Source organism: Amblyomma americanum, chromosome 4, assembly GCF_052857255.1.
Source record: "Amblyomma americanum isolate KBUSLIRL-KWMA chromosome 4, ASM5285725v1, whole genome shotgun sequence".
NCBI lineage: Eukaryota > Metazoa > Arthropoda > Arachnida > Ixodida > Ixodidae > Amblyomma > Amblyomma americanum.
The window spans coordinates 75,648,096-75,665,996 of NC_135500.1; the positions used below are offsets into that span (position 1 = coordinate 75,648,096).

A 17,901-nucleotide genomic window follows, 5' to 3' on the forward strand; every position below is an offset into this window, starting at 1 on the left:
TGAATTTATCTTTTAGACTGTCATGGCCACAGAGTTTCGTTCCTGCATCTGTTTCACCGATTTCGTTGCCAAGCGATCGTGCGTGTATGAACAATCTCGAAGTTTGTAACTTCGACACAGATAAAGCTGATGACCACGGTAGCCGCTACAATTTGTAAACTGGCCCACTAAAGCCTGTTTCACATGGAAGCGAACCGCTCGCGAACTCCGCCGCCGCGGCGCATAGACCCTCTCTCAAGCGGCGGAGGAAGCCCCAGCGGCTGGAGCGGCGAGGTTCGGGCAAGTTGGAAATTTTCGTAGCGGCGACGCGCAGGACCGCATCTCACCCAATGACGGCCCGGCGTTGCCACGCGAGTTTGTACGCCGCACGTACGAACTTTTCTTTAGGAAAGAAATTGTATAAAGTGCAGTTTAATCCTTAATACGCAATAATTATATTGATTTAAATAAACTGTGAAAAGAAATGACAAAATAATGCTTATATAGCACGGTTTCATTGTGTTTGCAGGCCACCAAAACCGGTTGAAGGCGCATATCATTTTGCCAGCAACATTGGTTTTCGCTGCGGTGGGAAACGGGGAGCGGCGATGCATGTAAAACGAAAGCTCGCGAACCGCTTCGCAGCGCCGCGCCGCTGTTAGCTCTGTTCGCCAATTCGCTTGCATGTGAACCGCCCTTAAGACTATATATAATATATTTTGTTTTTTGGGGAAAGGCAATGGCGCAGTATCTGTCTCATATATCGTTAATAATAATAATAATTGGTATGGGGGGAAAGGAAATGGCGCAGTATCTGTCTCATATATCGTTGGACACCTGAACCGCGCCGTAAGGTAACCATATATCGTTGGACATCTGAACCGCGCCGTAAGGGAAGGGATGAAGGAGGGAGTGAAAGAGGAAAGGAAGAGGTGCCGTAGTGGAGGGCTCCGTAATTATTTTTGACCACGTGGGGATCTTTAACGTGCACTGACATCGCACAGCCCACGGGCGCCTTAGCGTTTTTCCTCCATAAACACGCAGCCGCCGCGGTCGGGTTCGAATTCGGGAACTCCGGATCAGTAGTCGAGCCGTTTTTGTTTTTAACCAATGGACCCTATGGGAAGTTTCGCAACTGTTAAGATCAAGGAGCTCTGGTTATTGCGGCGCTATGTTGTGCCGCTCCTTGCATTTCGCATGCGCAGTAGTGCCTGTGCTCGGCGGATGAGCGGAGCTGGGCGCAAAACGGTTCCTAAATCACCCTGCTAAATACCAACTTTGCGACGCCATAAAATTTCTTCGCTAATGGCGGACTTCATACCATGCTCAAATAAACACCCTAGTCTTCATAGGATTGGTTTCATTCTGCAAAATAAAAAGAACAAATACTTGAGGCCCTCTTAACCACATTTTTAAAGAAGGAAATGCTGTAGCATCTGCAAGTTGGCTCACCTGAGAAAATTTAGAAGGATCCCAGTAGTTTTGGAAGTGGGGCCATCACAAAAAAATGAATTATGCAGATAAGCCGTACCCGCCGCGGTGGCTCAGTGGTTAGGGCGCTCGACTACTGATCCGGAGTTCCCGGGTTTGAACCCCACCGCGGCGGCTGCGTTTTTATGGAGGAAAAACGCCAAGGCGCCCGTGTGCTGTGCGATGTCAGTGCACGTTAGAGATCCCCAGGTGGTCGAAATTATTCCGGAGCCCTCCACTACGGCACCTCTTCTTCCTTTCTTCTTTCACTCCCTCCTTTATCTCTTCCCTTACGGCGCGGTTCAGGTGTCCAACGATATATGAGACAGATACTGCGCCATTTCCTTTCCCCAAAACCGATTATTATTATTATTATTAAGCCGTGGTGAAAGGTTGGATCGGGTGATTAAACTGGGTTTTTAGGTGAATTAAGATTCATTATTTGGTCAGGATATTATAATTCCATGTTTTAATGAAATGGAGAGTACTCTAACTGCCTAGTCTTCAGATTTTCAAATTTGGTGTTGCTGATGACGTCCCGGCCATCTTGGCCAATCAGAAAATTTAGTTATAGAGAAACCCGGTGGTTTTTGCGAGACGACAACATAAATACTTTAGCATTAAAAGGAAAAGAAAATTGGCGATAATCTAAAGGTTTCTAGTTGAGTTATGCCTCCCAGAGTATATTGTTGCAGCAGTGAAGGGTGATTGGTATAAATTGTTGCTATACAGGATTTTAGTTTCGATACCTGGGCGCCGCGATGTTTGTTTTACCCGAGCGCCGCCTACCGCCGACGCCATCACGGGCTGATGGTCAGCAGCCCGTGGGCTGCCGACGAAGCAGCGTGTGATCTCTGGAAGTGTCGACCGTTCGTTTTATTCTTGCCAAGCCTAGAAATTGTGCGTGGGGGTTCATCTCGTTCTCCATCCGCGTGTGGTAAGCCACTAGCCTCTGCAACAACCAACCGGGAGCAGGCGACGGTGCTTCAAAGGAGCGAACGATCAGCATCGGTGAGTGCCATGCTCGCAGTTCACGCGTGTAGTTTTGTCGCCATTGCCTGTTGGGCAAATGTGGCATGATGTTGCATAATGAAAAAACGAAACCAAAAGGTGCTGAGACTCAAGGTCGCGGAGAGCAGTCGAATGCTTAGTTTTTCGTGGAGCACAGTTTCTCATGAACGCTTTCGCTGCCTGCTTGGACAGAAGGACTGTGACAGTTTAGATACAGCGCTTACGACAAATTTAACATTCGGGAGACAACGGTGAGCTATGTGACCGAAGCAAATCAATGTTTGATCATTGCAATGTTTGCGGCGATACGCGGGATGAAACTGAAATTCGGTCCCTCCTGTCGCTCGCGTAGGTCTGTTTATACTACGACTAGCCAGTTCACTGACAGCAATACGCATTCTCGCCTACTCCGCTCCCGCCAGTACGTACTGGATCACAAATACTACAAACCGTGTAATTGCACTGATAGACTGGTACGCTAATGGAGCACTATTACCGCTTACTGGCAGGCCGAACTGCCGGCGCACCTGCGTTGAGAATCCCAATCTAAGTGGGGGAGATTAAGTCGTAGCGTTTGTTGTCTCTCTGGCACGGTTATGCTTCGTCTAAATTAGTGGATTCTTTTACAGTGCATTTGATGTGACTTCAGTCGAACAATTTATTACAATGCATGGCAGAGTTTACCGTCCCGTGCATGCCGTGTGTTCTTCTTTCGTGGCCGCGGCTGCATTATTGCTTACTTTGCAGTTTGGTAACGTTTCGTCTCGCCGCTTCCATTCATGCCATGCGGTGCAGAATAGATCAGTATTTTGTTCTAACGGGATGTTTTTCTTTTGTTTCAGGTGGCGATGCCCGCACGCTCCCGATATTCGTGAGCATGTGGGATGGCGAAACGAAGTTGTGACCAAATATATGAAGTCCTTACATCTTGTACTGCTGAATGAAAAGAGTTTTGCGTAAACCATCCAAAATCTTTATCTCGTAAAACGATGTGCAGAGTATAGTTTAGTAAACAAGCCGCTGTGCTTCGTTCCGCGCCCGATATTAAGTACAGGGAGTGGGTTGGTTTGCTTCTATCTGTATTTATTCACGAAGTGTGCTGATGCGTAAGCATGTTGTTGGCGCAAGTGTTTTCTGTTCACACTGCCAATGCAATTCGGGGCCGGCCGGAAAGCGCTTAAGAACTATACATCGCAGACGCACTGAGACCATCGCATAACATGGTGCGCGTAAATACTTGCGGCGTATTTTTTTCTATTTTCGTCGACTATTGTTTCAACCGGCAATAAAACATTGATGTCCAGAGGACTTTGGCGTTTCGCACAACATAATAATTGGTTTTTTGGGCGGGAAAGGAAACGGCGCAGTATCTGTCTCATATATCGTTGGACACCTGAACCGCGCCGTAAGGGAAGGGATAAAGGAGGGAGTGAAAGAAGAAAGGAAGAGAGAGGTGCCGTAGTGGAGGGCTCCGGAATAATTTCGACCACCTGGGGATCTTTAACGTGCACTGACATCGCACAGCACACGGGCGCCTTAGCGTTTTTCCTCCATAAAAAACGCAGCCGCTGTGGTCGGGTTCGAGCCCGGGAACTCCGGATCAGTAGTCGAGCGCCCTAACCACTGAGCCACCGCGGCGCCCCAATACAACATTGCAGCTTCTGTTGTACCGACGCAAATACGCGTTTGGCCGGTGGCTAAGCAGCCTGACGTTGCCCCGCGCCCCAGATTATCAGCCTAGGTGAGGATGGCAACAGTGTGGTGTCATGCAGCGCACGTGTTTGAGAGTATTTTCCCTCTCCTGCGCGCTCCTCGTAAAACGGTGTATAGATAGCGGGAACAGGCCACCAGCCACCAAGGTTTTGATCTTCGCGCGTGCCGAAGGCACCGATCACCTTGCACCACACGCATACGGGCACCAGGCCTCCAAGCCCACAAAGGAGACGTTTATACAAACCGTCCTCCAGAGACACATCCACTCAGAGTCCCCTCGTCCCTCTTGGGGGAGGGGGGGGGGGGCGTCGCGTGCTGCGTGCGCGAAGGGACAAGAGCAATGGGCGTGGCTAGCACGCTGCTCGCAGTACTCTGATCTCTCTCGCGGTGACCATTGGGACGGTTTGCGAGGAAGAGTGGGCAGTCAACGCAAGGTACACCTGTAGGAGGTGACTGGCTGGAGCCAAGCTGGAGTCGCTGTAAGTCACATGACCTCTTGTTGGCGAGCTCACGTAAGCACTGGTCTGAACGGTCAAGGGCCGTCAAGGGCTCACATTTCCTTTTGTGTTCGATGGCACAGCGCCACTTGCGCTGCTAGCTGTCCAGCGCAGCAGGCGAGAGGCAATACTTCGTACCGCTTTCCACCTTCTCAGGACGGCAGCCGGGCCGGCTGCCGCGACGCCGCCGACTTTCTCCTCCTCAAAAACATATGCTACAAGTATCTCACACCTCGCCCCAACTTTTATTCTTGTTTCTCATTCTTTGCGAACCTATTTTGGGAACCTTCTCCGTGTCGCCCGGCTAGCTCAGTCGGTAGAGGATGAGACTCTTACTCTCAGGGTCTTGGATTCGAGCCCCACGTTGGGCGCTCAATTTCTTTTAACTCACTTTTTGAGGAGTTGATTTTTTAATGGCGCGTTGTTCTGTACCACCACCGAGTAGACTGAACGCTCTCAGTGTTTTTGCAATTCAGTGCTTCTGCGCAGAGTTAGCTGTGGCTGCAGACAGTGTCTATCATCGTAATGCGTCTAACGAAATACCCCTGAATTTGTCTATGTATGTATGTATGTATGTATGTATGTATGTATGTATGTATGTATGTATGTATGTATGTATGTATGTATGTATGTATGTATGTATGTATGTATGTATGTATGTATGTATGTATGTATGTATGTATGTATGTATGTATGTATGTATGTATGTATGTATGTATGTATGTATGTATGTATGCATGTATGTATGTATGTATGTATGTATGTATGTATGTATGTATGTATGTATGCTTGCATGCATGCGTGAGTGTGTGTGTTGGTACTTACGTATGCAGGTACGTAGAGCGCGTTCCGCAATAAAACGCACGCAGCAGAATGCTTCTCTCTGATTAACCGGGTGAATTGTTCGTGGTCAAATTTCGCACAGAAATGGCATTTCGTTGGCAGAATAGTTTTGTACCACATTAGTTTGGGATGCTTGTCTGAATCATGATTCGTCAAAGGACGGGCGGAGGTGTGTTTTGTGAAAGGTCTGTTGACGCTCTGTCACGACAGTAGTCAAATTTATTGTAGTCTTGGCGAAACTAAGTTTTTTGTGACCGTTGATTAAGCCTGTGAAAACGCGTTTTCACGCTTTTTCAACTGCATTTTTTTATATTTCCCCTGCAAGGGAATCTGCAGAATGCAGACGTTGGTGAGTGGCAACGCCACTGGTTCCCGAGCATCCGCACAAACATCACCGCAGGGGGATGATGGTGAACAGTGCATCACCACGGACCCGAGCACCCGCAATTAGCCGTGCGTGGCATCACCGTGCCCGGGGAAAATGGGATCCTGGTGGTTGAGCCGATACCGACCGTTTGAACCTTTAAGACCCCTCGGCGGAGGCGAAACACCACTTCGGCCCAAGCTTCCTGTAGACGGTGTGACGATTCGTGCACATGCACCGGTGCCACGGCGAGCCGGTCAGTGACTTTTCCTGGAGACGGTTGGCCGTGCCGTCCTGGGGTCGGATCGCAGCGGAGAGACATGACCATATTTGGTTGTGGCGGAGAAACATGACCATATATGGTAACCGTCGACGGCCCTGTCGAACGACGCTTGAGTGTCCCCGTCATTATGCACCCCTCGAGAGCCACGGGGGAGTGGACAAAGGCGCGGCCACGGCTGAAGAAAGAAGCAAAGGCTTTAAAAGCGGAAGCCGACGGGAGGAAAGGAGAGAGCGATCGGGGCGAGTGGACGAGAGGGCCGGAGACGGAGCGAGGCAGAAGACTGGGGCTGCGCATTGACCTGAGCCCGGGGTCTAGCCGTCGCTAACGTTCGACCTTCGCCAACGCGCCTCCACGCCTGGCAGCTCATCCAACGACCAGCCGAGAACGAGGGCAGCACAGCCACGAGGAACTCCCAGCCCGGCCGCTGCAGACAACCAGCCATTCATCGAGCCCGTGCCACACCATGCTGACTCAGCCCCGGCGACGACGAGCCCAGCTTCTGTCCCGTAAGCGGCATCGAGCCAGATGCTTTAATTAAATCACTTCAAAATCATTCTGGAGTCTGTGCATCAATCTCCTCATGCCCAGTGTGGACCCAGGGCCATTTTAAGAAACTGGTTCATCACATTGGTGTCAGAAGTGGGGTCCACACTTAAATCATTGGGCAAAAGCTCAAAAGCTGGACTGCACCCCCGGCGAGAGGAGCTTGAGGCACTGACTATATTTGGTCTAATATGGAAGAAGCCCACTCGAGTGCACAGCCCTTTGGGGCAAGCGTACTTGCATTAGCAAACATGGTGGAGAGATTCACGGGCGACGGTCAGGGGCCGTCTATTGTTGAATTTTTTGTCATGTTGGAGCAGGTGTGCAAAATGGGTGGGTTAACGGATGCACAACAGCTGGGAATGGCGAAATGTCGCATGTCAGGGGCAGCACATGATTTTGCCTGGAGAGATGAGGGAGTCAGGAAGGCGGGCACGTTGGCTGAATTTAAAAAGCTAGCGTTTAAATATTTTGACAGGGAACCTTCTAGCGTAAAGCTCAGGCGGTTCCTCGACGCTCGGCAGAAGCCGGGGGAAGACGCACGCGCGTTTGCCTCCCGCCTTCGCTTCCTTGGGAACGAAACCCTAGCGCGAGAACCGGGGCCTGATAGTTCGAAGCAAAAGCACGCCAGAGAGCTGCTTCTGGAGCAGATGACGTCCCAGTTCATCACTGGCTTGAGGGGTCCGGTGCGCAGGTTTGTTCTGTCTAAGGCGCCGTCTACTTTTGAAGGAGCGGTAGAGGCAGCTGTAGACGAGGAGCGTAATGAGTTGCTTGTCTCCAGTGAGGAGAAGGTGCGGCTTGTAACAGAGCCAAAAAGTACAAGCGCCGACGCTAATGTTACTCAGTTGACCGATAGGCTAGACCGGCTGGAGGCGCTCCTCGCGGAAGGCCTACAGTTAAACAACAGGGGCAATTTCCGGAACCGTGAAAGGAGGCAGGTTCGCTGTTATGCTTGCAGAGGGTACGGACACGTTTCCAGATACTGTCCCGAGCTAAACCGCGAATCTGGTACGCCAAATGGGCAGCAGCGCGCTCCGACCAACACGGGGATGGAACAAAGATATATTGTGCCAAAAAAACGCGTAGAGTCCCCCGCAGCCGAGCCGGTTGAGGCGGAGAGCAGTAATAGCTGTGCTATTGTAAGCGTTTTTGGAGAATCCTGCCCGATTGCCAAATTCGTGGTAAACGGGGTCACTTGCAGTCTGTTGGTTGACACTGGCTCCCGGATAACGCTCCTTAAGCAAAAGTTTTTTGATCTGCTGACAAGGAAGGGAGACAGGCAGGTGCATGAGGCCCGAGAATCTCCGAAAGTAAGATTCGTGGGCATCACAGGAGCTGACCTCGGCACGGGAGGACTGTACCTTTTGCGCTTCACAATCGGGAACGAAAGTTTTGACCATCCCAGCTACATTTGTTCCGATGCTGTGTCGTTGCCGGATGGTATATCGGGCCTCGTAGGTCAGGACCTGTTACGGCAGCATGGCATCGATCTCATATTAAGCCAGAACTGCCTTTCCTGTCGCGGGGCTTTGGTCCCATTAGCAAATCGAGAGGCCGAGTACGTTGCACGAGTGGACTATGGGGAACAGAGCGCGAAACAGGGCTCGCTAACACACGCGGGCGTTAGTGTTAGGACAACGAGAGAAACAGTGGTGCCGCCTCGGTCAGAGATAATCTGTGTGGGAGCGATGTCAGCTCAGATTGATGAGGGACACATAGGAGTCGTTGAACCTATAGAGGGGCTCGCAATAGGACTGAGTGTGGCGGGCTGTTTGGTCACGGTTGACTCAAAGAAAAGGGTTCCCGTCCGCTTATGTAACTACTCGCAACAAGAGCTTCACCTGCCGAAAAACAAAAACATAGCTACATTCTCCACGGCTGAGGTAGATGAGCAGGGTACCCCGATTTGCACTACGGGCCTCGTCAATGAAAGGAAAGGAAAAGAAGGGAACCTGCAGTTTGACCTCTCTCACATCGACTGCAAAGAGCGAGGAAGAGTTGAGGGTCTCCTACAGCGCTACTCGGATGTGTTCGCTGCATCGAAGCTAGACCTGGGAAAGTGCGGAGTGATTAAACACCGCATTACGACTGGCGACTCGCCACCAGTGTACCAACGGGCCTATAGAATTCCCTACTCACAAAGAGAGGAAATGGATAGGCAGGTCCAAGAGCTAATCGACAAAGGCATTGTTGAGCATTCCAAGTCGCCGTGGGGGGCACCGGCACTTCTAGTTGAGAAACCCGATGGTTCATTTCGACTGGTAATAGACTACCGGCGATTGAATTCCATTACAAGGATAGATCCCTACCCGCTGCCACAGGTGCAGGAAACCCTCGCGCAGCTTGGGTCAGCCAAGTATTTTACAGTTGTCGACCTCGCATCGGGGTTCTGGCAGATCGAAATGGATCCAAACGATGTCGACAAAACCGCATTTAACACCCCGTCTGGCCACTTTCAGTGGAGACGCATACCGATGGGACTTGTTAACAGCCCTGCAGTCTGGCAGAGAACTGCGGACGTAATCTTGGCCGGTTTGCTGGGAAAGAGGTGCTTCGTCTACATGGACGATATAATAATTTACAGCAGCACCTTTGCCGAACACTTGGAGGCCATTGAGGAAGTGCTGGTCAGATTGCGAGCTGCTGGCTTAAAATTGAAACCTTCAAAGTGCCAACTTCTACAGCGGCAGGTCAAATACCTTGGACATATCGTTTCCGCAGACGACGTAGAACCTGAAGCGGGAAAGTTAAGTAGCGTCCGCGACTTCCCTAGACCAACTGGAGTTCGAGGCGTTCGCGAGTTTCTTGGCTTAGTCGGATACTACCGAAGGCATGTGCGAGATTTCGCCCGAATCGCAAAGCCACTGACTGCACTAACAGCAAAAAACATAGAGTTCGTATGGTCGGAGGAGGCAGAGGTGGCGTTCGAAGAACTAAAGGAAAAATTAATAACCGCTCCCTTGCTAGGATATCCAAACTTCAGCCAGCCTTTCATTGTAGCGACTGACGCCTCGAAGTTTGCAGCGGGTGCAGTGCTGTCTCAGAATTTTGACGGCAAGGAGCACCCTATCGCGTTCGCGAGCCGGCAATTCAGTCCAGTCGAGCAGCGGTACAGTGCCACTGAGCGGGAGTGTCTTGCAGTGGTTTGGGCTGTGCGGCACTTTCGGTGCTACCTCTATGGCCACAGATTCAGGCTAGTGACCGACTGCCAACCCCTTAAGTGGCTTCTAAACGTGAAGGATCCGAGCTCGCGCCTCGCGCGCTGGAATCTGCAACTTCAGGAATACGATTTCGAGATAGAACACAAGCCAGGCAAGGTGCACACTAACGCGGACGCATTAAGTCGAGCTAACTTGGTACGCACCGTGAATGAGTTTTGTCCGGCCATAGATACAAACGATCTCCGCACCGAGCAGCGAAAGGACAAAGGGCTAGAGAAAACGTTTCATGCCATTTCTGGGGGGATCGCCCGGGATCCCGACAATTCTTACTTTGTTGACAACGAAGGAACACTACGAAAGCGCACCCGGCCTACGCGGTCAGGAAGGAAGGCTAGCCAGGTGTGGGAAAGAGTGGTGGTACCAAAGTCAATGGTGCCGCACGTCTTGAGGGTTTTTCACGATGCCCCATACGCGGGCCATTTTGGAGTAATGAAGACGCAAAGGAGGTTGGAGCGCTACTACTATTGGCAGGGCATGCGTTCAGATGTTAAAGAGTACTGCGCTAACTGCCGTTCTTGCCTGGAAAGAAAAACTCCGAAAAACCGCAGGCCGGCCCCCCTTCAGGAATTCGAGGAAGTCTCGACGCCTTTTGAGAGGGTTGGCATGGATATCCTAGGCCCACTTCCGACTACGACAACAGGAAACAAATATGTACTGGTGTGCGTTGACCACCTAACGAAGTATGCTGAGATAACAGCACTGCCCGACCAAAAAGCAGAAACTGTGGCACGTGCCTTTGTAGAAACAGTGGTTCTGCGGCACGGCGTTCCGCGGCAGTTGTTAACGGATCAAGGGTCAAACTTTGTGTCGAGGTTGATGAAAGATGTGTATAACCTTCTGGGAATTGACAAAAGACAGACCACCCCTTACCACCCGGCTTGTAACGGTGCTGTGGAGAGGCTTAATCAAACAGCAAGCAAACTGTTATCCCATTATGTTTCGCGAGACCAACAGGATTGGGACCTCTGGATACCGTTTGCTGTTTTTTCTTACAACACGGCGGTGCACGAGAGCTCCGGTGACTCCCCTTTCTACCTCTTGTACGGTCGCGATCCAGACACACCGAATTCGGTGGTTGATGGACAGAGACGGGTGCCATACGGGTCACTAGATGATTATCGAGCCGAACTGACGTCTCGATTGCAAGTGGCCCATGACGTAACAGCCGAAGCATTACGGGAAGCAGCCGACAAAAGAAAAAGGCGGTTCGACACTAGGGCTAGGGCGGTTCCTTTCAGGGTGGGAGACCGCGTATACCTTGAGTGGGTGCAGGTCAAGGCAGGGCTTGCCCGTAAGTTAACGCCCAAATGGAAAGGACCTTACCGCATAGTAGAGCAGCTATCGCCGGTTAATTTTCGGATTCGGGAGATCGCAGGGGCCTCAACCGCTGTGGTCCATGCTAACCGGTTAAAGCAAGCACCAACATGCTCGCCTCTTTCTGAAACGGCTGCCTCAAGGGAACAGGAGGGGGAGGATAAGCTTCGCACGGAGCCCGCCATTGTAAATAACCCTGCATTGCAGAAAAGCGGTCAGAGCGGCCGGCACAAAAATTTCAGTCCATGTGATGAACTGGAACACTTCATGCAGTCGCAGCTCGGAGGCGCCCTTCTCGAGGAGGAGGCATTCCAATCTGGCAGACGTATTCCAGCCGCTAGGTACTACCTCCGTAACCGAGTAGTGGACAGGGAGGTACCTCGCTAAGACTACATTTCCTTGTTTTGTACATTACAAGTGCGCTTCGTTTAGTTTCATTTTTTGTTCGTTCTCTTGTTGGAGATGTTGTACATACTGTTAATTATGGTCTTATATTGTGCACTCGAGTGGTATCTACGGTGAAGAATTGTTCTGAAACTCCGCTCTGGCTCGGTGCTCGTGGGGAAGAAAGGAGCGACTTGTGCGGGATACTGGCCCGAACAGCGCGGCGTGTGTGTGTGCGCGTGTGTGTGTATGACGAATTCCTAATGTTCAATGAACATTCCTTTTAAGAAGGAGCGGATGTGACGATTCGTGCACATGCACCGGTTCCACGGCGAGCCGGTCAGTGACTTTTCCTGGAGACGGTTGGCCGCGCCGTCCTGGGGTCGGGTCGCAGCGGAGAGACATGACCATATATGGTTGTGGCGGAGAAACATGACCATATATGGTAACCGTCGACGGCCCTGTCGAACGACGCTTGAGTGTCCCCGTCATTATGCACCCCTCGAGAGCCACGGGGGAGTGGACAAAGGCGCGGCCACGGCTGAAGAAAGAAGCAAAGGCTTTAAAAGCGGAAGCCGACGGGAGGAAAGGAGAGAGCGATCGGGGCGAGTGGACGAGAGGGCCGGAGACGGAGCGAGGCAGAAGACTGGGGCTGCGCATTGACCTGAGCCCGGGGTCTAGCCGTCGCTAACGTTCGACCTTCGCCAACGCGCCTCCACGCCTGGCAGCTCATCCAACGACCAGCCGAGAACGAGGGCAGCACAGCCACGAGGAACTCCCAGCCCGGCCGCTGCAGACAACCAGCCATTCATCGAGCCCGTGCCACACCATGCTGACTCAGCCCCGGCGACGACGAGCCCAGCTTCTGTCCCGTAAGCGGCATCGAGCCAGATGCTTTAATTAAATCACTTCAAAATCATTCTGGAGTCTGTGCATCAATCTCCTCATGCCCAGTGTGGACCCAGGGCCATTTTAAGAAACTGGTTCATCACAACGGCACCTCCGGCTCGACCCGCCCGGAGGACATCGGCAGTCGCCTTTTCCTCTCCTGTCCTCGATCTTTCTCTTTCCCATCACTTTCTGACAACTCTCCTGTCTCCTACTCACTTCTTGGTTTTTTTTTTCGTTTTTTTTCCTGGCGGCTACGGTTAACTTTTGCGTGTCTGACAACACTGTTTTACGCCACTCTAGGTTATAGTTGGGGTGTACAGCTGCCGTGTGTAGGACTTGATTGTAAGTTTCTGTCTCGTTCCCTAGTTGGGCTCCGTGCTGCGCGGCTGGCACCGCAGACGAAAAACAATTCCTTTTTACGGCTTCCTTTTCTTCTGCAAATGATATCACCCTCAAAAAAGAGAGCTGACCGAAGTGACAGCAGAATTAACCAGAAAAAGGACACCTTACCCAGATTCCATGTCGTTCGCAGCGAAGTCGAAGAAAAACCGGCTCGGATTTGATCACCATTTTTTAGTGTCAAAGTGTTTTAGAGAAGCGTTGGGCTCAGGATATGAGATAACCAAAATGGCAGGTGGGGATTTTTTACTGAAGTCAAAGATAAGGCCCAGAACTCAAAACTGCTCATAGGTGGTTGGACACCGTCGATGGTGTGATCTCAGAAAGCGATTTTATTATTTCATCAGAGAGGGAAATGTTGCAAGGGCTCGGTGACCACGGTGTCACCGATCTTCACCGAGAAAATAATCAGGAAGCATAACAAAAAAATCTCGACAAAGCACATAGCCCTCACGGTCAACCAAAGCAAACTTCCAGACTCAATACATGTAGAACAGCCCAATATAAAAGTCCGCCGCACATATTCCGAATGCCAGTCGATGTTTCAACTGATAGAAATTTGGGCAGTTAAGGCTCACAAACTTGTCGCGGCCAACAAACATGTGGTCAAATACGCTTCAAAAAGCTATCCTGCCGAGAGCTGTCAAGCTTCACCACACTGCGCAAGCTGCGAAGGCGAACACCTCGCCTATATACTCATGGTCCTGTCCAACATGGAAAACTGAAAAGAAATAATCACTATGAAAACAAATGAAGAGGTTTCACATAAAGAAGCGCGGAAAAGTTTATCACATAACATCAGCGCGTTTTCTTTCAGTGCGGAAACAAATTTCGCCGGCGTGATGCGACGAGGCGTGGCACCACACCGCGCTTCTGCACCTGCCCAGGCCACGCACGGTGAGTCTGATGCAGGACCATCCGTGCCCCCAATAGACACAGCGAAGGTTGCCCGGCCATTCCCGGAAGGGACCGCCGGTCCTTTAGTTGGGAGCTCACAGGTCTTCTGCCGACCGGGTAGGTCTGCGCCTCACACGCCCTCGGCTTCCATCTGGACCTCCAGTGAGTCAATAGACATAGACCCTAGCACATCCGCGATGCAGGTTTGGCCCAGCTTATTTGAGCGTGCCAAGAAACCAAGCACTGTAAGCATAGGTTTTAAACCGTACTCTCTAGAAACCAGTAAAAATGCAGTTTATAATTCACTGGAACTGTCGAGGTCTGCTAAAAACTACTGCGATATAAAAGATCTTTTGAATTAATTCGCCTCGGTAGCATTATGTCTACAAGAAAAAAACTTAGGACCTCAGTACAGGAGCATTTTAAAGAAATACAAAGGCTTTATTTGCGACCGATAGCAAGCATCTATGCTCTCTGGAGATGCTGCCATTGTCATTTAGGGTGATGCTCCAACTCGTGAAATCAAGCTTAAAACCGAACGCACAGCTGTTACAGTCATTGTGCTTAATTTTAAGGCAATCAGAAAATGTTCTATATATCTTGAGCCACACCTAACAGTTACACTCCATGATGACACTTTTGACTCGTCATGGCATCATGACAGACAACCCCCATGGAAGCGATCACCTGTATGTTGTAGTGGGCGTAGTCAGGATGATGATGATGATGATGATCCCAAACAAAACAACATTGTTAGAAGTTCCACATAGATGACTGTGCACTATATCAAGAAAAAGCCGCTCTGGAGGAAATTTTTTCGGACGATCTTAGTGTCGATGAACTAAACTAAATATTCACAACCCGTCTCAATACTGTTGCATGCCTTGCTGTTCCTCAGTCATCAGGAGTGGTACAACGTAACCACAAGATTCGGTATAACAAAGGATGCAGACAATAAAAAAGAAACAAAATAACGCCTGGACAATTTTTCGCAGGTATTTAACGCAGGAGAGCCCTGTGCACTTTTAAAACGGCGATAGCTAATGCACGGCGCATCCTTCGCAATGCTGAGAAAACTTCCTGGCAAAACCATGTATCATCCATAAACAGTTCCGTCATATCTAAAAAAATGTGGGAGCAAGTTCGTAAATTAGATGGCAACTTCTCTCCATTAACAATTCATTTTTTTTACAGCCGCTGGTACACAAACAAATGTAGTGGAACAAGTAGATATCCTAGGTGAACATTTCTCAAGTGTTTCCAGTTCTTCACACTATACAGAATCGTTTTTAAATACTAAAACACAGCTGCGAAACAGACTTCCAACAAGTGGTTGCACAGACGAACCGTACAATATAGTTAAATTACAATCCAAGAAACAGAGTTCTGTCTGCCGGCACACATACTGCTCCCAGCCCCGATCAAATAGATTATGAAAGGCTGACACATCTTTCCCAACATTCTGTAGAATAACCTTTGATAGCACAACTAACTTTTGAGGCCCCGTCAAGGACTGAATACGTGAAGGCTATCCTTCTAGGTATTGGTGAGCCCTACCAAAATACGCAAAGGGACGAACACACAGGACAAGCGCTTTCTAACCACAGGGCTGTACTGTGCTCGCCTCATCGGCCGCTACAAGTGACAAACGTGCAAAGACGGCTAAAGGGGAGTAGACGAGAGACCGCGTGTTTCGCGCAACGCTCAGCCCAGACTTCCCTGCGGCCTGTGGCAAGGTTGTGTCGCCCCCCTTCCCCGTCGTGCGCACGCCGACGAGCGGCCCTACCAGCAGCATGCGCTACAGACTACACACGGCTCGAACTGGCGTATGGAGCTCAGCGGCTGCTAGCAGAAGGGCCGAGACGCTGGCTGTAGGAAAGTGATGCCCTCCGGGAGACACCCGATGATCTCCAGACATCTCCAGCGAGGCTGTTGGCCTTCCCATTGTAAAGGCGCGGTTAAGGCGCGGTTATACTCCGACGTAACGCGCGCGCGGCACGGCGACGTCACGTCGGAAAAACGCGACCATCGACACTCCAGCGGCGCCTGACCGCCGGCGCTTTCGACGGCTGCCAGCGCGGTCCGACGGCTCCCGGCGCCGAATGCAGCAGGCTACACTTCGCGCTGGCCGCGCCGGCCGCCGCCGGCCGACCGAACCGGTTCCTCCTTTCGTCGGGGCATGGCCGGTCTCGAGAGCGCTCCCTCTTACGGCCTGAGCAAGACGGGCAGTTGCGACCTACCACCGCATCTCTCCGGCGGCGCTGCGAGACAACCCTTTCTAGAGTCACTGGAAAAAAATTCATAGTACCGCAAAGGTCTGGACTTGACTGGCAACACTGAGCGGCCACCGCCATATACCTTTCAAGCCGACTGCGTCGCAGGAAGGCCGCCGTGTTGGAAGAGCTCGATATTCGGTGAAACATCGGGTCGAGTGTCTACTGAAGTACAAATACTGTGTGCCCGGAGATGATGGTTGCTATGAACGAATAGAAAATGTTATTTTGTGCGAATTATTGCAGCCGGTGTTGTTTTGCACGCCGATCGTGTTTACTTCTGGAACTGTACGATTGTGGGCAACAGCTTAGCGCTGTATCGGGAGGTTATGCACGCGTTTTTTTTCCTTTCCGCGGAGCGAGCTACGAAGGATACATTTCGTCTTAGTTCGAGCAGCAATGAGGCAAGCTTGTGCTTTTGGGCATGAACATCGTGGACCGCCGTCGGCTTGTTTTGAATGTTTTTAAGGAGGACGAAACTAACACCTGACAGTGTCCCAGGCACGTACGCTCATTGTATAATTTCACAAGCTAAATCGGATACATTCAATTAAGTTTGTAATCGGATACTGCTCGTTCTCAACTCTGCCGAACGACTTTGTCCGCCGTATGCAGGACACACTGTGACTGCCGTGTGCGCACCGGTGTTTGGCCGTGATCGTAAGCCGATCTGTGCAAAGCAGGCGTAAAAACCAACTTCGATGGCCATTTTGCGCAATACATCTTGTGGAAAGCCAATATGAGCCATTTGCGTGATTACAGCAGCGTATATGTACCTCTGTACACTGATAAGTGAGAGTTTGCTATTGCGGTTTATGAACGCGGCTGTCTAGTGCGTTCATGAGCGGCTGCTCTTCCGAGCTTATTTATGACGGCTTTTATTGACAGCGATCGTCGCGGTCTGCGAAAAACAAACGCCATGGGAAGTGGCCTCAGTACAGAGAATTGTTTCCTCGTCCAGGGTGTCCACTATGTAAACACGAGGACATTGAGGCCGACATTCATCACTTACTGTGGGATTGTCCAACTCTCAAGCCTACAAGGATCCGGCAACTGATGGTAGCAGGTCTTTCACCAAGCAACCCTGCTTCATACATTGCCTGGACGCAGGGACCGTACCATCGTTCTCTACTGGACTTCATCAAATCAGCTAACCTTTTTTCATTCATTTAATCTCTACTACATCATTCATCACACCTTCACCCACCATTGATGCCCTGGGGCAATAAATTTCGCTTAAAAAAACGCCATGGGTCGATGTGACACGAGGCGAGAGCGCGCTCACGTGCGCGGAGAAATCATGCGAGTACCTGGTGCGCGTGAGGACGCGGAATTTCGCGTGACAAGTGTGCCTTCGCGTGCCACGAGCACGGAATAATCGCGTGTGCTGAGCAACAAACGCGTACACGTGTACCCGCGTCAAGCTAGCAAGGCGCGAATGATCCCTGCAATGAACTCCTATTTTCTTAGCATCACTGACACCGCGTGCACTTCGCTTAAATATCTTCTAAAACAGTGCCGAAAAGCACAAGCAAGGTGTACTTACCTCGCACACGCGGGTGTTTTGTGTAGGCTTGAAGTTTTCCGTGCCGATTCTGTGTAACTACGCAGAACGACGCTCGCGGTCATTTATCACGGTCGGAATTGAGAAAAAAGACTTTCCAGACTCGATTCGTTTGCTGCATTCGAAGGCGCAACAGCAGCCAGGCATGATTTCCTTGCAGTCAAACGCGAGGGCGACAATCGGAACACAAGAAACCTGCGCTGCCTGCGCTCTAACTCAGCCGGCCCGCCCGGCGCTTGGTAGGTATATGGCACC

The 17,901-nt window shown here is 50.8% G+C and overlaps 1 non-coding gene across 1 annotated transcript; it reads left to right on the plus strand.

Moving 5' to 3' along the window:
• Window positions 1–4,968: 4,968 nt before the first annotated feature.
• On the plus strand, window positions 4,969–5,041 carry TRNAK-CUU (transfer RNA lysine (anticodon CUU)). The gene has a single exon. It is a non-coding gene; the product is annotated as a tRNA-Lys (tRNA).
• The last annotated feature ends 12,860 nt before the right edge of the window (window positions 5,042–17,901 follow it).